The sequence below is a fragment of the Gorilla gorilla genome, chromosome 4, assembly GCF_029281585.2.
Source record: "Gorilla gorilla gorilla isolate KB3781 chromosome 4, NHGRI_mGorGor1-v2.1_pri, whole genome shotgun sequence".
NCBI lineage: Eukaryota > Metazoa > Chordata > Mammalia > Primates > Hominidae > Gorilla > Gorilla gorilla.
The window spans coordinates 86,037,410-86,056,871 of record NC_073228.2 but is presented as its reverse complement, the minus strand read 5'-3'; the positions used below and the strand labels follow the sequence as shown (position 1 = coordinate 86,056,871).

General features: G+C 42.8%; 1 protein-coding gene across 4 annotated transcripts in view; it reads right to left on the bottom strand.

The window, feature by feature from the left end:
• The window catches only part of ATG10 (autophagy related 10), a 300,426-nt gene extending 281,639 nt beyond the window's left edge, over window positions 1-18,787 (bottom strand). For 2 of the 4 annotated variants that reach the window (XM_004042232.5, XM_004042231.5), the window contains exon 1: window positions 1,586-1,854. The gene's annotated coding sequence lies outside the window, so the exon portion shown is untranslated. Of the gene's footprint in view, window positions 1-1,299; window positions 1,855-18,068 lie in introns of those variants that run through there. The other 2 variants (XM_055386169.2, XM_063706657.1) reach the window with 2 other exon arrangements.
• Between the last annotated feature and the right edge of the window lie 675 nt (window positions 18,788-19,462).

Here is a 19,462-nt window from a genome sequence, read left to right as displayed (position 1 = left end):
ACTCCACATTCAAATGTATGCAATTTAGAACTACTATTTCTTCAATTTAAAATATCAATAACAATTTTTAAACTCTGCAATTTGCAAGACTTTAATTTCTCAATACTCAGGATTTATTTTTTGGTCAAGGTTCTGTAACATTTCCTCTGGTCACTGTTTAACCCTTCTGAAGCAATGAGAAAGGATTCTACTTGGAGTCCTAAGATGTATTTGAGTACCACACAGGGCCTATGTCCTTCCATCCTGAGAAGCATAAACTTTTTTGCCACTAAAGAATAGAGACCATTGTCCAATAACAAGTTATAAATATGACTCAAAATGAACCTGTGACAAAGATTTATTAAACTCACAATGGAACAAGCTGAATGGCTTAGTGTGCTCAAAAGCATTTCAGGAACTGAGCATAAACACTGAAGAAAGGATGGTAAGTTTGATAGGTTAGACAGAAAAATGGTTAATATTGGCCGGGCGCGGTGGCTGACGCCTGTGATCCCAGTACTTTGGGAGGCCGAGGCAGGCCGATCACAAGATCAGGAGTTCCGGACCAGCCTGGCCAATATGGTGAAACCCCGTCTCTACTAAACTTACAAAAATTAGCTGAGCGTGGTGGCGGGCACCTGTAGTCCCAGCAACTCGGGAGGCTGAGGCAGGAGAATTGCTTGAACCCGAGAGGCAGAGGCTGCAGTGAGCCGAGATCGTGCCACTGCACTCCAGCCTGGGCGACAGAGCAAGACTCTGTCTTAAAAAAAAGAAAAATGGCTAATATCCTCCAAGGCAATAAAACTACAACCTTTAGGAGTACTGTATTTTTTTCTCTCCCACTCAGAAATAATTTGCATCTCCATTAATGAAAAAGATGTTAACTACAAAGCCTAGGCCCTAATCAATATCATCATGCCAAACAAAATATAGTCCCCTAGACATCTAAATCATCTTCAGGTGGGCCTGTTAGACGGGCTCCATTTTGACTCTGAAAAAAACATGCTGTCCTTTTGCCTTATTTCCAATACTTTTGTAATTTTTACCGCCACTAAAAGTTTCTATAAATCAGTCAACTATTCCTTTATCATTCTCCCGTCCTCCCCGCCAATTCTTGATTTTATAGGTTTTTTGGGAGGTTTAAAAAAAAAAAAGAAAAACCTGTTGGCTCTAAATATCAAGTTATTCCTCCTGATACTTAATCTGAAACTTCAAATTAAGTTGGACTCAGCCACTGGAAGCCCGAGTAATTTAATACTGTTTCAACCAAAGATTTGCTATCAGTATGTGGATTTTAAACACAAAGTAGTTACTACCCACTTCGAGGGTGCTTTGGGTACTGGGCCAGGTGTGCTGGTGACACCGTGTGTGCGACAGGGACCGGGTCCCCGAGGAGGGAGTGTCCTCGCCCTTCCCCGCTCGCGGCGGCCAGCACAGGCCTGCAGTTCACCGGCGGGGACCCGCTTCCCCGGCCTTTTGTTCAGGACTGGGCTGTTTCCCGCCTACCCGCGCGTGCCCTTCCTCCCTGTCCTAGGAGTGGGGCGAGGACCGTGTGGGAAGCAGAGCCGGGAGGAGACAACCGGCAAGGGCTGTGGGGAATACTCACCCCTCTCCGCTCGGCCCCTGACCCCGCAGCCCAGCCCGGCGAGGGCGGGGCGACGGGGCCAGGGGGAGGAGAGCCGGGGAGAGGGACCCCGCGCCCTGCGAGGCCACTGCCGCGCCGGTGACCCTACAGAACTGAATGATGGGACTGCGGGGGCCTCGAGGGCGGAGGAAGAGCCGAGCCAGCGCGCCCCGAGGCCAACCAGAAGTGGCCGTGGCCTCCTTCAGTCAGGTCCGCCACGGCCGAGTCAGAGCGTGCGCACTGCGCCTTCCCGCGCCGTGGGGGCCGCCTAGCGGAGGCCGGTGACGTGATCGGCCGCGCGCTCTGGGCAGGGCGGGGCTGAGACCCAGGCCCGGACTGGGAGCGGGTGGAGAGGAGGGAAGCGAGACCTCCCCGCCGCCCGCGACCACCCCCGCCAAGGCCCCGCCCCTCGCCTGGCGGGGAGCTCTCCCCCCTCCAACCCCCACCTCCAACCCAACGCAGGCGGTGCCCTCCGCGGAGCACAAAGGCGGCTCGTTGAGGGGGGAGCGGGTTACTAGCATCCCAAGAGGCTGGGGAGCCATGCCAGCATGCTTACGCTACAAAAAGTCCTGTAAACACCACAATTAAGCACAAGCACGGCTACCCCTTGAAAACTTACGGATGGAGGGAGAAGTTAGGAATTCGAATATTGACAATAGTACCATCTGTGGCACATATCCCAGAGGAGAAAAAAAAAAAAAACTAGCAGCAAAATTAAATTGGGGCGAAACGATGGGGATAAAGACTAGAAAAAATGTAGGAGTAACAGGGGTAATCGAACTGAAATAGCAGACATCTGAAAGAAAACTAGCATCTGCTCCTTCTAACAACAGAGTTAAATTTGTTGGAAATGAAAGGAGAAAATGCAGGCGAAGAAGTGAAAGGAAAACCTGCCTTCAAACTACATGACATGGTTTTTTGATCTTGTACTACAGTTGTGTAAGATGTCACCACTGGAGGAAACTAGGTGATAGGTACACGGGACTCTAGGTGCTGTAGTATTTTTGCAATTTCCTGTGTCTATAATTATTTCCAAATAATAAGTGTTTTTAAAAGGAGAGAATACTGATCAGTGGCGACCAGGGCAAAGGGCTGTAGGAAGGGGTTGACTAAAAAGGAGCTTGAGAGCTTCTACACCGTGATTGTGTTGGTGACTAAACCACTGTTTGACAAAACCCATAAGAGGTATAAATTTTACTGCATGTGAAATAGTTTAAAACTCAAAATGATGCGACTAATAAAAATGAACTTACACTAACATTTTTTAGCAACTATGGATATGTTAATTGGTAGCTGCCAATTTAGATTATCCATTTAATTTTTTTAAAAGCACAAGGCAGTGTGTTCTGAATGAGAGCTTAAGTAGACCAGGTGTCTCCATCAACTTTAAGTATTTACCTTAAAAACGTATTTCACAGATGAAAACAAGAATGCGGCTGGGCGCAGTGGCTCACGCCTGTAATCCCAGCACTTTGGGAGCCCGAGGTAGAAGGATCGCTTTAGCCCAGGAGTTCGAGACCAGCTATGGGCAAGGCAGTGAGACCTCATCTCTACAAACATTTTTCAAAATAAGAATAAATTTTTTTAAAAAGAATGCATTGCTTTACATTGTACTCAATATTTTAGAAACACAGTGCACCAACCACCATGTTAATTTAAAAAAAAATTTTTTTGCACTGGAGGTGTTTTAAAGTTTCATAATTCACATGCCAAAAACAAAGAAACTAAAAGAAATAACTCAGTTAACCTCCATGTACTTCTTCTCATCATATCCCTCATGGCAAAGAATGATATTGGCCTGTTTATGTGTTTACCCTACAACACTATAAACTGCTTTAAGGCTACGGTCTGTCATCATAGCATTTCAAGGTTCAAGCAGGGCTCCTGTAGCTCTCCTCTCTGATCGCAGAGGTTCACCGAAAAATCTACTCACAAAGGACAGAGTAATTGGAGGAAATGCATGCAAGTTTATTTAGCATATATACATGAGAACCTTCAGAATGAAGACCCAAAGATACAGGGGAAATTGTAATGTTCATTTTTACATCCAACAAAGTATGGACAGCCATGTAGAAATATGATTGGACAAAAGGGTATGCTCTAATGCTAATAGCCTGAGTGGGGAAACCCAGCAAGGCCTGTCTGTCTAGATTCTTCTTGGACTCTCCGGGCATGCATTCCTTCCTTCCGGGTGTGGGGCAGAACCCTCTCTGCAATGAGGGTCTTAGGACCTACAGTCAAAAAAGGTAGATCAGATAATTTCTTTATGGCCAGTTTTTACAAAGAAAGGCGGGAGAAAATTAAAGAAATATTTCCAGGATTTATGACTGGCTTTGGGGAAAAGAGGTTCTAGTTTCTATGGCCTGCCTAGTTTCTATGGCTAGCGTCAGGGGAGAATGGGACCAAGAGACAGGAAGGCAGGAGAAGGTCAGAGAAAAACTTTCGCTTCTGAGGCTGCTTCTGAGAGTTTCATTGTGGGGTATTATTTTCTAGTCCCAATATTCCTAACTAGTAGTAAGTATTCTTTGAATAAAACAAGGAATTGATCACAAAAAGAGAGGAAGTTAAAATTTATTGAACGCCTATTATATTCCAGAAGCTTTATATGTACATAGTTAATCTCATAACTTCATGACATACCCATTTTATAATATCTTAATTATTAAATTCTTTTAATACTTATTTTATTAGATTTCTCTGTTTCATTTGGACATGTTGCTCACTTCTAAAAAGTCTTGCTTCCTTTCACTTACGTAAAACCCAGTCCCGTGATTCTCCTTCCAGCTCTGTGGCCATTCTTTTTTTTAAAGACAAAGTCTCCTGCTCTTTCACCCAGGCTGGAATGCAATGGCCTGGTCATAACTTACTGTAACCTGGAATTCCTGGCCTCAAGCAATCGTCCCACCTCAGCCTCCCAAAGTGCTGGGATTACAGATGGGATTACAGATGCGGCCATTCTTTTTTCTCACTGTTTTAGGCTTTTGTTTGTCCATTATACTTTAATGCTCATGTTTCACACAGAGTCTTCTAAAAGTTGAAACTTCAGCTTTTTTGTTTTTTGTTTTAGTTTTCTGATACTCATGTAAATTTTTTTAAATTCAAAATAGGGTTATACAAACTGCATTACATTCAAAGTCATTTTCCTTTAACCAATAAACACTTTTATTACCAAAAATTACAAAGCAGTATAAATGTGTCTTTCAAAATATAATTACAGGATTTATTTTAAAATATAATTCATAATATCCTTTCAATAGTATGGTCCTATAAAAGGATACAAATTTAAGTTCCATGGTAAATGTCTTATTTTCTCAATTTTGTCAGTTCTTATTACTTGCATGCATATATCCTTTCTGCTCATATCCCATAGGTCACATCTATATTCAAGGAAGGAAGAAAATGTAGCGTCTAGCCATGGGCTCAGTCAAACCTTGACAGGGTGGGATTGTTTTATTATTAAAAGAAGGAAGAGAAGAATAGATACTAGGGAACAAAAGCTATCTCTACTGCAGCTTATAGTAGGCAGATCTCTTCCACCACCCTCCAGGAGGTCCTTAGGAAAAGGTAAATTATATAAAAGAGTTAGAGGAGGTAATCTGATTGGATGGTAGAGATAAGAAACTTGTCTTGAAGCTGTGTGTGCATAGCACTTACTTAAAAGTGTGAGAGAAAAAAACACTAGTAGGCAAAACTATAGAGACAGTAAAAGATCAGTAGTTGCAAGAGTTTGGGGGAAGGGAGGCAAAGAGGGAAGAGATGAATACATGGAGAATAGGGCATTTTTTAGGACAGTGAAACTATGATATATGATACTGAAATAGTGGATATATGACATTATGCATTTGTCAGAACTCATATTGCAAAGACAAGGAACAAGGCTAGAATCTGGTAATCCAGAAGGATATGCTATAGACATGCAGTTTTTCTATATCCCCAAAAGTAAAAGAACATAGGGCCCTCTCAACCAATTCCAATGGGGGTAAAAAAAGCACCTGGATAATAATAGACCACTGCCAGAATGATCCTTGCAGAACATTGGGTTCCCCTGATAAATTTAAAATACAGTGTATAGTTCCCAACTATCCTCAAACGCTTGAAAGATTAAAAAGTCCAACCATGAAGGTTGGACACCACAAGGCGTGGTGGCTCACGCCTGTAATCCCAGGACTTTTGGAGGCCCAGGCAGGCGGATCACTTGAGGCCAGGAGTTCGAGACCAGCCTGGCCAATATGGTGAAACCCCCATCTCTACTAAAAATACAAAAATTATTTGGGCGTGGTGGTGCATGCCTATAATCCCAGCTACTTGGGAGGCTGAGACATGAGAATCGCTTAAACCTGGGGATGGGGGCAGAGAGTGGGGTAGGGGTGGGGGCAGAGGTTGCAGTGAGCCAAGATGGCACCACTGCACTCCAGCCTGGGCAACAAAGCAAGACTCCGTCTCCAGAAAAAAAAAAAAGAAGGAAAAACTGGAGACAAAGCAAATACCAAAATTCACTACATGAAATACTCCAACTTATTCCGACTCTTACTCAGATTGCTCAAATTGATCATTTCTGGAAATGTGTTCTAACCTTTATAGTACAAACTAGACTCTCAAGAACAAGATCCTAAAAACTCAAGCACAGGTAGAAGCTATAATCCCATTACTATCCTTTTTTTTTTTTTTTGAGACGGAGTCTCGCTCTGTCGCCCAGGCTAGGGTGCAGTGGCATGATCTCAGCTCACTGCAGCCTTCTTCGCCTCCCGGGTTCAAGCAATTCTCCGGCCTCAGCCCCCTGAGTAGCTGGGATTATAGGCGCGTGCCACCACGCCTGGCTAATTGTTGTATTTTTAGTAGAGACGGGGTTTCACCATGTCGGTCAGGCTGGTCTTGAACTCCTGACCTCATGATCTGCCTGCCTCGGCCTCCCAAAGTGCTGGGATTACAGGCGTGAGCCACTGCGCCAGCCTCATTGCCACGCATTCTTAGCTATAGGACATCACTGCTGCAATTCTACGTTATCTTTATCCTTTGCTAACATCAAAACCTTTACAAATAATTCTCAGTAACCTTGGGACTTTAAATGTTTTATTTTATTTTATTTTATTTTATTTTATTTTATTTTATTTTATTTTATTTTTTTGACATGGAGTCTCGCTCTGTCACCCAGGCTGGACTGCAGTGACACCATCTAGGCTCACTGCAACCTCTGTCTCCCAGGTTCCAGTGATTCTCATGCCTCAGCCTCCCGAGTAGCTGGAATTACAGGCGCACACCACCATGCCCAGCCAATTTTTTTTATTTTTAGCAGAGAGGGGGTTTCATCATGTTGAACAGGCTGATCTTGAACTCCTGACCTCAAGAGATCCAACCGCCTTGGACTCCCAAAGTGCTGGGTTTATAGGCGTGAGCCACCACACCTGGCCTTTTTAATGTTTCTAAGGCAGCACAGATAATTAAATAATTATAGATTGTCATTAAAATATGACAATTCTCCATTGCTGTTTCCATACAAATATTTGAATCCAAAGTCTCAAGTCACAGTCTCCAATTTTATATACTGTAATTATATGTATACTATTAAAAATCAAATAAGGCCGGGCGCAGTGGCTCACGCCTGTAATCCCAGCACTTTGGGAGGCCGAGGAGGGTGGATCACAAGGTCAGGAGATCGAGACCATCCTGGCTAACATGGTGAAACCCCGTCTCTACTAAAAATACAAAAAATTAGCCAGGCATGGTGGCGGGCCCCTGTAGTCCCAGCTACTCGGGAGGCTGAGGCAGAAGAATGGCATGAACCCGGGAGGTGGAGCATGCCGTGAGCCAAGATCGTGCCACTGCACTCCAGCCTGGGTGACAGAGCGAGACTCTGTCTCAAAAAAAAAAAAAAAAAAATCAAATAAAATGTATAATTTTCAAACATTTTTAATTGCATAAAAATAACCAAATTCAGAAACAAAAATGTTTCTAAATTAGAATCATCAACTAAGTCAAGCTCTAAGCTAAGGAATATGATCAATATAGAGTATTAGTAGTATACAATTTTTATTTTCATATTGATCACAAAATGTATATCTAGTAGAATACAATTTTTATTTTCATATTGATCACAAAATGTATATCTAGTAGAATATAATTTTTATTTTCATATTGATCACAAAATGTATATCTACTCCTAGATATTTACTCAAGAGAAATAAATATATATATCCACAAAAATACTTGTATGTGATTATTCATAGAAGCATTATTCATAAGAGCCAAAGCTGAAAGCAATCTGAACGTCCTTCCAGATGAATGGGAAGCAAATTGTGGTACAGTATGTTCATACAATGGAAGACTACTCAGCAGTAAGAAGAAACTAATTACTGCTAAATGCAACACATGAATTAATCTCAAAACATCATGCAGAGCAAAAGAAGCCAGACATATACATACTGTATGATACCATTTTCTAGAACTGGCAAAGCTAATCTAGAGTGGCTAATCTAGAATAAATGAGTAGTTGCTAAGGGCTGAGGATTGGAGACAGGATTAACTACACAGGGTATGAGGTAACATTTTGGGATAATGAAAATATTTTGATTGTGGCCATGGTTACATGTTGTCTTAGTCTATTCGGGCTACTATAACAAAATACCATAAACTGGGTGACTTATAAACAGCAGAAATGTATGTCTCACAGATATGAAAGCTGGAAAGTGCAAGATCAGGGCACTAGCAGACTTGGTGTCTAGTGAGGACCTGGTTCTGAGTTTGTTGAAAAGCCCTGTCTCCTAGTACCATCACCTTGGGGATTAAGATCTCATTTTGGGGAAAGACATTCAGACCATGGTAGCATATGGGGTATACGCATTTATCAAAATACATTGAACTGTAGACTTAATTTGGGAGCATTTTATTGTATATAAATTATACCTCAAAAATTATTAAAAATATAAAAATAAAACAAAACCCCAAAAACATATATGTACTTCATATGTATTAAAGGCAACAATAAGGTGTAAGGGAGAGCTTGAATCACCCTGCTGTTACTGTTATCAGTTATCTCAACTTCACTGTGATATAGACCCTTTTTTTTGGCAGTATCATATCACTATTTTAAATTAATAGACTTTACTTTGTAGAAAATGTTTATGTTTCCGGAAAATTGAGCAGATATTATGGATAATTACTATCTATCTGTCTATCTCTCTATCTATCTGCAACCGACTCATAGTTTTACCTTTTATTAACATCTTGCATTAGTGTGGTACATTTGTTACAATTGAGCCAAGTTGTAGGTTATTGGTAAATATGTAAATTATATCCTGTCTGGTAGTGATTTGAATTGGCTGCCCCACCCCTCCAGTGGAAAAACCAGTTCTATCCCATTTTGCCTGGTTCATATGAGTAAAATGAATTTTTAAACATGTTCATTGGTATATCTGTATGAAAGTCATGATTTCACCCTTTTCTGAAATTATCTTTTAATAAGCGCCTGGCAATTTACACCCATGTGGCTTTTCAGTCCTAATCCTCACTGAAGTGTCCAGGACCACTGAAGGGAAGGGCAGTCCAGGGTCTTTGTAGGCACAGGCGTGGGAAAACGAGCCAAATCTTGACCAAAGGGACCTTGAATGAAGAATGGTGAAAGATGGTGAAAGGCTCAAGAAGAAGTAAATGATAAAGTAGATCAATAGCAAACTGTGATAGAAGAACATATAACACATTTGGACAATGCAGAAAAGAAGAGTCCAACAGGATATTTGCAGCACGCTGTATCCATAATTCACTGATTTGGAAAGCAGTTGGTGGAAAATAATCTAGACAGTAAAAGAACTGCAGAATCTCTTAAATTCTTCAGAAGTTTTGGTTCAAACACACTGTGCATTCTGGGCCCCAGGATAGACTCCCTGGTACCATGCATCAAGATATTCTTTCCTACTGGACTTTCCACTCACCATCCAGCAAAGAAAATACCACAGGGGTAATGAGATAAGATCAATGCACATGCCCCAGGGTCCATCTTTTGTTAGTAAGGGCTTGAATGTCCTTGTTTAATAATGATCTGTTTCCTTAAATGTTGTGTGGCTATGTTTACTAATCAGGAATTAATTATGATTATAGGATTCAACTGCATATTGATATTAGTGTGTTATAATGATATTTTGCATAAAGACAAGTTTATTCTGCAAACCTGGGAGCCTCTGGGCAGATTTAATTCAGGAAGCTGCTCTAGATTCAGATCAAATCAGGAGTTGCCTCCTGAGGCAATAACAATAATATGCACTTGCCCAGCCCCTTCATCTGCATTATCTCATTAGTGAGACAAGAGACATACTGTGGAAAGGGCACCAATTTGAAGTCAAGAAGTCATAGGGCAAGCTTTAGTCCTGTCGCTTCCATGGTATGTAAATGTTGGGCAGTCACTTACTTTCTCTGAACCTCAGGATCTATATTTCTATGAAGTGGAATTGGTAATAATCCCAACTTTGCAGGGCTGTGGAAACCAAAATATATACATTTTTAAATTTAAGGGATTGATACCTAGAGACAATGAAATCATACCAACAATCGTTACTGTGATTGTGTAATCTGTATTTTCTAACAAGGAAAGATGACCAGGTACAAAACAGAGTGTTAAAGAATTACCTCATTGATTGTCTTGTAGAAAAACAGTAAAAGGTTATAATCAGAAATTAATCATGGTGACCTCTAGGTAGGAAGATCTTGGGTGATTTTTTTTTTTTTTTTTTTAAGACAGAGTCTCGCTCTGTTGCCCAGGCTACAGTGCAGTGGAGTGATCTTAACTCACTGCAACCTCCACCTCCCAGGTTCAGGCGATTCTCATCCCTCAGTCTCCCGAGTAGCTGGGATTAGAGGTGCCCACCAACATGCCTGGCTAATTTTATGTATTTTTAATAGAGATGGGGTTTTACCATGTTGGCCAGGCTGGTCTCGAACTTCTAACTTCAGGTGATCGTGGGTGATTTTTTTTTTTCTTCATATGTTTTTGGTATTTGAGTTAAGAAAAATAATGTATTATCACTGATATGATTTTATAATAAAAATTAAAATTAAAAATAAAGAAATAAAATACTAAAAATAAAAATTTTATAATAAAAATGTTAACTTCAATTTAAAAATTAAAATTTATATCTGTGGTTTTAAATGACAACAAATTATTTATAATCTTTACTATGTTTGGACAGAAAGAAAGGATTGTTATCTGGGTATAAATAGTATCCTGTTGTTCTGTAAAGGGAGTAACAATGGAGGAAAAGAGGTCAACTTCAAAGGGAAAAAAGCCAAAATGTAATGCCAGCAAAGGATGATAATGGGACATTCCAGATGGGCAATGTCTACCTTCTGCAGTCCAGAGTTGGCCATGGAGAATGCCCCTTTGTGGTTCAGTCTTCCTCATATGAGGGGCTGATCGTATAAATATGAAGGGATAGATAGTAGAAAGATGGAAAGAAACATCCTTCCATATATATATACAAAGCAGGCATACAATGAGACACGAATAACGACAGGGAAGAAAGAGGATACCATGAAAACTGTCCAGTCCCACTAAAATTACATGCTGTTAGAATGCTGAATTTGGAGTGAGGCTGCCCACAGTTAGGAGTATTGCTACATTTTTTATGTAATGTTTAACTGTTTAATACTATGATGGTTTTAATTCTTTATGCGTTTGATGGGTGTGATAAAGAGGAGGCAACATGCCTCACCTCATAGACTTATCTCTGATATTGGTTCTTAATATACATAACACACATGCTGTGTGTAAAAGTCAGATGTTCAGTCTGGTAAATGGGGAAATGCTGGGATTTCACTTGGCTAATTGGTCATAAGGTCCTTATGAAGATGGTCCAGAGAGTGATGTAACAGCCAATAGGTGAAGTATAGCACTTGAAAAGACACAAATAAAGAAGTGCAATGCCTTCCCAGATCCTTATGAATTCCATTAGTCTCATTAAGGCCATTCAGACTGAGGTTATCAGCTTGTGTAATGCTCGGCCCAGAGATTCCACAAATCTGAAGCTGCCTAAGGCCCCAGGCGGGAAGACTGGGGTATAGGCAGCTGGACAGTGCTAGAGGACATCTGCCTGGAATAAGGGCAACAGTCAAGATGTTATGAAAACACTTTGCCTGTGTGCTGCACCCATGTCACATCCCTGTATCCTTTCAATGAATGCCTTTGCTAAATGGAATGCGGGTATCTCATTTCTTCAGCTTTCAGAAATATAATTAAAACAATCTGGATTGGAATATCCAAAAGGAGATATCCAGTAGACAGTTGTTTAGTGTATAAGTCCAGAGCTCATGGAAGAGGTCAAGCTGAAAATATATACAGTGAAGTTATCTCCTGTGCTTAGTTAACTTATATTAACTCTACTATATGCATTTGGCAAAAAACAAAAACATATTTTTCTTATAACATGGCCGCTAAATGCAAGCCAACAACTTCATCTGGCGTTTAACTAAAGAAACAACCTTCTGTTCCAATAGCGGAGGAAAACTGGCTGTGTAGGATTTCTTGATTGATAGTATATACATTCAAAATCGTGTATACAGTATTTTAGAGGAAATTTTAAAGATTTTCAAAGATAATTTTAACTCGGTTTTATTTTTGCCTTTCACACTGACTTTAGATTCTAACCCCCTCAGAACAAGTCAGTCCCTGTATTTGGGTGTCATTGATTTACAGGTGATTGCAGTTCTGGTCACAGAAGAGGCTATTCTGGGGAGAGTACATAGAGTGAGAGAAGAAGAGACCTGGGGGTGAAATCTTAGGGAACATCAATATTTGAAAAGATGTTCAAATTCTAAAGATTCTTTTAGAATTAGGAGGGGCATGAGGAAAGACTAGTATCATAAGAAACCAAGAAGAGAATTTTCCCGAGAGTGGTTAACTGTCAAAAATAAAGCAAAGAAAATCAAGGAAGATAAGTGCTAAGAAGCAACCATTGGCTTTGGAAATTAAGAAGACACTGACGACCTTAGCAAAAGCAGTTTGGGTGTTATGATGGCGGATGCCTCTCTAAAAGAATAAGTATCCCTGGCACAGTGGCTCACACCTGTAATCCCAGCGCTTTGGGGGGTCGAGGTGGGCAGATCACGAGGTAACGAGTTCGAGACCATCCTGGCCAATATGGTGAAACTCCGTCTCTACTTAAAATACAAAAATCTGCCGGGTGTGGTGGCAGGTGCCTGTAATCCCAACTACTCAGGAGGCTGAGGCAGGAGAATAGCTTGAACCTGGGAGGTGGAGGTTGCAGTGAGCCAAGATCGTGCCACTGCACTCCAGCCTGGCTGACAGAGCAAGACTCCATCTCAAAAATAAAATAAAATAAAAACAACAAAATGTTCAGAGTGGCAAGGAAGTGGAGACTTCAAGTTTTCTATGAAGAAAAGGAAAAAGCGTAGCAGGTAGGGAAGAATAAGAGCCAAGGAGTGTGTGTGGGGGGGGTACTTTTGTATTTCACATTTTAAATGGGTGTGACTTTGATCCAGTTTGTAGGCCAAGCACAAGAACCAGAAGAAAAGAGGAGATAATTGAGACAACACAGCCCCTGAAGAGACACAGGGTGAGTCCCAAGTACTTAGTTGTATTAACTGGAAGAAGGGCAAAGGAGAAAGATGTACTGGAAATAGATGCTTTGTGTTTGAGAGGAAAGAAATGCCAGAGAGAAAGGATTGAGGAAATTTCATTTCTGATAGCTTCCACTTTCTCTGTAACATAGGAAGTAAGCACAGCCATTTTCCTTTTTTTTTTTTTTTGAGACTGAGTCTTACTCTGTCGCCCAGGCTGGAGTGCAGTGGCGCAGTCTCGGCTCACTGCAACTTCTGCCTCCCAGGTTCAAGCAGTTCTCCTGCCTCAGCCTCCCAAGTAGCTGGGACTACCGGGGCCCGCCATCACGCCCGGCTAATTTTTTTGTATTTTAGTAGAGACGGGGTTTCATCTTGTTGCCCAGGCTGGTCACGAACTCCTGAGGTCAGGCAATCCGCCCGCCTTGGCCTCCGAAAGTGCTGGGATTGCCCTGCCAAGCACAGCCATTTTCTAAAAGTGGGGAAGAGGGTGATGGGTGCACCAAAATGTCAGAAATCCACTACGGAATTTATCCTTGTAACCAAACACCACCTGTTCTTCCAAAACCTATTGAAATTAAAAAAATAAAATAAAAGTGAGGAGAGGGGCTTAGAAAACAAACTTTTAAAATAGATTTGAAAGAGGAGAAGCTGAGAGCAGATATATAGGATTTGAGAGTATAGCTAAGACTGGATTCCTCTGTTTGTGGAGGTCCTAATTCCTAAATTTTATGTGACTGTTTTTCCCAGTACCACTCATTCTGGTTGGGAGAAAGAGTATAAAAGGGAGATGAGGCCGGGCGTGGTGGCTCACGCCTGTAATCCCAGCACTTTGGGAGGCCGAGGTGGGCAGATTGCCTGAGCTCAGGAGTTTGAGACAAGCTTGACCAAAATGGTGAAACCCCGTCTATACTAAAAATATATAAATTAGCTGGGCATTGTGGCGGGCACCTGTAATCCCAGCTACTTGGGAGGCTGAGGCAGGAGAACCCCTTGAACTCGGGAGGCAGAGTTTGCAGTGAGCCAAGATCGCGCCACTGCACTCCAGCCTGGCGACAGAGTGAGACTCCATCTCAAAAAAAAAAGAAAAGAAAAAAGAAATAGAGAGTGATAACTAGCAGAATAGGCGGACATGTTTGGAGAGGAGGAGACTGATGTGTGAAATTACAGATATATCAGTTTGTTCCAGTTGGGCACAAAGCTCAGAGATCAATCCAAGCTGAGTTGCCGATATAGAGAGGCAGTAAAGGCCCTAACCATTGAATAGGCACAGAACTATGAGAGTAAAGTAGTGGAAGGGTCATTCATGGAGGCCTTAGGGTGAGGTTGAAAGACAATGAGCCAAGAACCAAAAAGTCTAAATGAATGTAGAGGATTAAGAAAAAGATGGTGATGAGGAAGGTAGAAAATAATACCAAGGGCGGCATGCAGTGGCTCACACCTGTAATCCCAGCACTTTGGAACCCTGAGTTTCACTCGCATCCGTGTGAAGAGACCACCAAACAGGCTTTGTGTGAGCAATAAAGCTGTTTATTTCACCTGAGTGCAGGTGGGCTGAGTCCGAAAAGAGACTCAGCAAAGGGAGATAGGGGTGGGGCCGTTTTATAGGATTTGGGTAGGTAAAGGAAAATTACAATCAAAGGGGGGTTATTCTCTGGCGGGCAGAGTGGGGGTCACAAGGTGCTCAGTAGGGGAGCTTTTGAGCCGGGATGAGCCAGGAGAAGGAATTTCACAAGACAATGTCATCAATTAAGGCAGGAACAGGACATTTTCACTTCTTTTGTGGTGGAATGTCATCAGTTAAGGCAGGAACCAGCCATCTGGATGTGTACGTGCAGGTCACGGGGGATATGATGGCTTAGCTTGGGCTCAGAGGCCTGACATTCCTGTCTTCTTATATTAATAAGAAAAATAAAATGAAATAGTGGTAAAGTGTTGGGATGGTGAAATTTTGGGGGGTGGTATGGAGAGATAATGGGCGATGTTTCTCAGGGCTGCTTCGAGCAGGATTAGGGGCTGCGTGGGAACCTAGAGTGGGAGAGGTTAAGCTGAAGGAAGATTTTGTGGTAAGGGGTGACATTGTGGGACTGTTAGAAGAAACATTTGTCATTTAGAATTATGGGTGATGGCCTGGATATGGTTTTGTATGAATTGAAAAACTAAACGGAATAAGAGAAGGAGAAAAACAGGTATAAAAGGTCTAAGAATTGGGAGGACCTGGGACATCTAATTAGAGAGTGCCTAAGGAGATTCAACATAGTCCTGTCAGCAAAGATTATTTATTTACTTCAAGAGTTAAGAGTGGCAGTTTGGGGATAGCACCAGGAGATATCAGCTGTGATGGCTTGGAGAAACAGTGTAAACCGGCAGTGTAAACAAGAGCAGGGCATGTATGAGTAGTTGAGAACGGTGAATAGGAGTATGACTAGACAGAAGATAGTAGGGATGACAAGTTTTTTTGGGGCACAGTGTAAGTTGGTCTGGTGTCTGGAATGAGACTGGGGCCTAATAAAAAGGAGCATCTATACAGGAGCTCAAATGGGCTGTACGCTGTAGCATTCTGAGGACAGGTCTGACTTCTGAGAAGGGAAAGTGGTAAAAGTATTGTCCAGTCCTTTTTAAGTTGGTGGCTGAGCTTGGTGAGGTGTGTTTTTAAAAGACCTTTAGTCCGTTCTACTTTTCCTGAAGACGGAGGACCATAAGGGATATAAAGGTTTCACTGAATACTAAGAGCCTGAAAAGCTGCTTGGCTGATTTGACTAATAAAGGCCGGTCTGTTATCAGACTGTATAGAGGTGGGAAGGCCAAACTGAGGAATTATATCAGACAGAAGGGAAGAAATGACTGCGGTGGCCTTCTCAGACCCTGTAGGAAAGGACTGTACCTATCCAGTGAAAGTGTCTACCTAGAGTAAGAGGTATTTTAGTTATCTGACTTGGGGCATGTTGAGTAAAGCTAATTTGCCAGTCCTGGGTGGGGGCAAATCCTCAAGCTTGATGTGTAGGGAAGGGAGGGGGCCTGAATAATCCCTGAGGAGTAGTAGAATAGCAGATGGAACACTGAGAAGTTATTTCCTTAAGGATAGATTTCCACGATGGAAAGAAAATGAGAGGTTCTAAGAGGCGGGCTAGTGGCTTGTACTATAGCGTAGCCTGCCTTTGCTGGTGTGTGGCGATTAGGCCTGGTGGAACTGCCATCAATAAATCAAGCATGATCAGGGTAAGGAACAGGAAAGAAGGAAATATGGGGAAATGGGGTGAATGTCAGGTGGATCAGAGAGATACAGTCATAGGGGTCATGTGTGGTATCAGAGAGATACAGTCATAGGGGTCAGGTGTGGTATCAGGAATAATGTGGGAGGCCGGATTGAAGTCCGGGCCAGGAACAATGGTAATTGTGGGACTTAACAAAGAGTGAGTTCAGCTGAAGGAGCCAGGGAGCAGAAAGTATATGCGTCAGGTATGAGGAAGAAAATAGATTTTGGAAGTTTTGAGAAATGTAGAGAGTAAGTTGAGCATAGTTTGTGATTTTGAGGGCCTCTGAAAGTATTAAGGCAGCAGCAGCCACTGCTCGGAGACATGGTGGCCAGCCTAAAACAGTAAGGTCAAGTTGTTTGGACAAAAAGGCTACAGGACGCGATCCTGGTCCTTGTATAAGAATTCTGACTGTACAGTCCTGCACTTTGGCTGTGTGTAATGAAAAGGGTTGGGATGAATCAGGGAGAGCTAGAGTGGGGGCAGTCTCTAAAGCTGTCTTCAAGGAACGGAAAGAGGAGTGGGGAAAGGATTTAGGATCTACGGGGTCAGCTAGGTTTCCTTTTGTGAGTTTATATAATGGTTTTGTTAGGATGGTGAAACTAGGTATCCAAAGTCGAAAGTATCTAACTATGCCTAGGAAGGAAAGGAGTTGTTGTTTTGTAGAAGGGGTTGGGGTTTGAGAGATCAGTCGGACAAGATCGGCAGGGAGAGCACGTGTGTTTTTATGAAGAATTATGCCGAGGTAGGTAACGGATGGAGAAGAAATTTGAGCTTTCCAGGGGGATACTTGAGAAAGAACTTGGCTGAAGTAATGAGGGCTGTCCTTGAAATCTTGCGGCAGCACAGCCCAGGTAAGCTGCTGAGCCTGATGGGTGTCAGGGTCAGTCCAAGTGAAAGTGAAGAGAGGCTGGGATGACGGGTGCAAAGGAATAGTAAAGAAAGCATGTTTGAGATCCAGAACAGAATAATGGATTGTGGAGGGAGGTATTGAGGATAGGAGAGTATGTGGGTTTGGCACCATGGGGTGGATAGGCAAAACAATTTGGTTGATAAGGTGCAGATCCTAAACTAACCTGTCAGTCTTGTCTGGTTTTAGGACAGGTAAAATGGGGGAATAGTAAGGAGAGTTTATAGGCTTTAAAAGGCCATGCTGTAGCAGGCGAGTGGTAACAGGCTTTAATCCTTTCAAAGCATGCTGTGGGATGGGATATTGGCATTGAGCGGGGTAAGGGTGATTAGGTTTTAATGAGATGGTAAGGGGTGCATGATCGGTCACCAAGGAGGGAGTAGAGGTATCTTATACTTGTGGGTTAAGGTGGGGGAATACAAGAGGAGGACGCAAAGGAGGCTTTGGATTGGGAAGAAGGGCAGCAATGAGATGTAGCTGTAATCCAGGAATAGTCAGGGAAGCAGATAATTTAGTTAAAGTGTCTCGGCCTAATAAGGGAATGGGGCAGGTGGGGATAACTAAAAAGGAGTGCTTATAATAGTATGTGTAAGTTGGCACCAGAGTTGGGGAGTTTTAAGAGGTTTAGAAGCCTGGCCGTCAATACGCACAACAGTTACAGAAGCAAAGGAAACAGGCCCTTGAAAATAAGGTAATGTGGAGTGAGTAGCCTCCGCATTGATTAAGAAGGGGACGGACTTACCCTCCACTGTGAGAGTTACCCGAAGATCGGCGTCCGTGATGGTCTAGGGGGCTTCTGAGGTGATCGGGCAGCGTCAGTCTTCAGCCGCTAAGCCAAGAAGATCTGGGAAGGAGTCAGTCAGAGAGCCGTGGGCCAGAGTTCCAGGGGCTCTGGGAGTGGCTGCCAGGTGAGTTGGACAGTCCGATTTCCAGTGGGGTCCCGCACAGATCGGATGTGGCTTAGGAGGAATCCTGGGCTGCAGGCATTCCTTGGCCTGGTGGCCAGATTTCTGGCACTTGTAGCAAGCTCCTAGGGGAGGAGGTTCTGGAGGAACGCCTGGCTGCTGCGGTTCAGGCGTTTGGAAGTTCTTGTGTGCTGGAGATGTGGCTGGGGTTTGTCTCACAGTGGAGGCAAGGAATTGCAACTTTTTTCTATTATTGTACACCTTGAAGGCGAGGTTAATTAAATCCTGTTGTGGGGTTTGAGGGCCGGAATTTAATTTTTGGAGTTTTATTTAATGTCAGGAGCAGATTGGGTAATAAAATGTATTTTCAGAATAAGACGACCTTTTGACCTTTTAGGGTCTAGGGCTGTAAAGCGTCTCAGGGTTGCTGCCGAACGAGCCATGAACTGGGCTGGGTTTTTTATATTTGATGAAAAAGAGTCTAAACGCTAACTGATTTGGGAGAGGTCGGATAAAGAAAAAGGAGCATTAACCTTGACTATGCCTTTAGCTTCAGCAACCTTTTTAAGAGGAAATTGCTGGGCAGGTGGGGGAGGGCTAGTCACGGAACAAAACTGTAGCCCGGACCGGATGTGAGGAGGGGAGGTGATAAAAGGATTATAGGGTGTGGGAGCAGAGGCTGAGGATGAATTGAGACCTAGCTCGGCCTGGTGAGGAGGGGAGAGGTCAGATAGGAAGATTAGAAAGACTCAGCAATGCTTGGGGTTGGGGCTGAGGGGACAGGTGGGAGGGAAAGAAGGAAGATTTGGGATGAGTTGCACTGGGAACAGAGACTAGAGAGGGGCCCATGTGTAAAAGAATGCCTGGACGTCAGGCACCTCAGACCATTTCCCCATTTTACGACAAAAATTATTTAGATCTTGTAGGATGGAAAAATTGAAAGTGCCGTTTTCTGGCTATTTGGAACTACCGTCGAGTTTGTATTGGGGTCAAGCAGCATTGAAGAAGAAAATAAGATGCTTAGATTTTAGGTCAGGTGAGAGTTGAAGAGGTTTTAAGTTCTTAAGAACACAGGCTAAGGGAGAAGAAGGAGGAATGGAAGGTGGAAGCTTGCCCATAGTGAAGGAGGCAAGCCCAGAGAAAAGAGTAGAGACACGGAGAAGGGGTGGGAGGGTTCTTGCCCTCCAGAAAAGCAGAGAAGGGGTTGGGGCACAGAGATACGAGGTTGGGG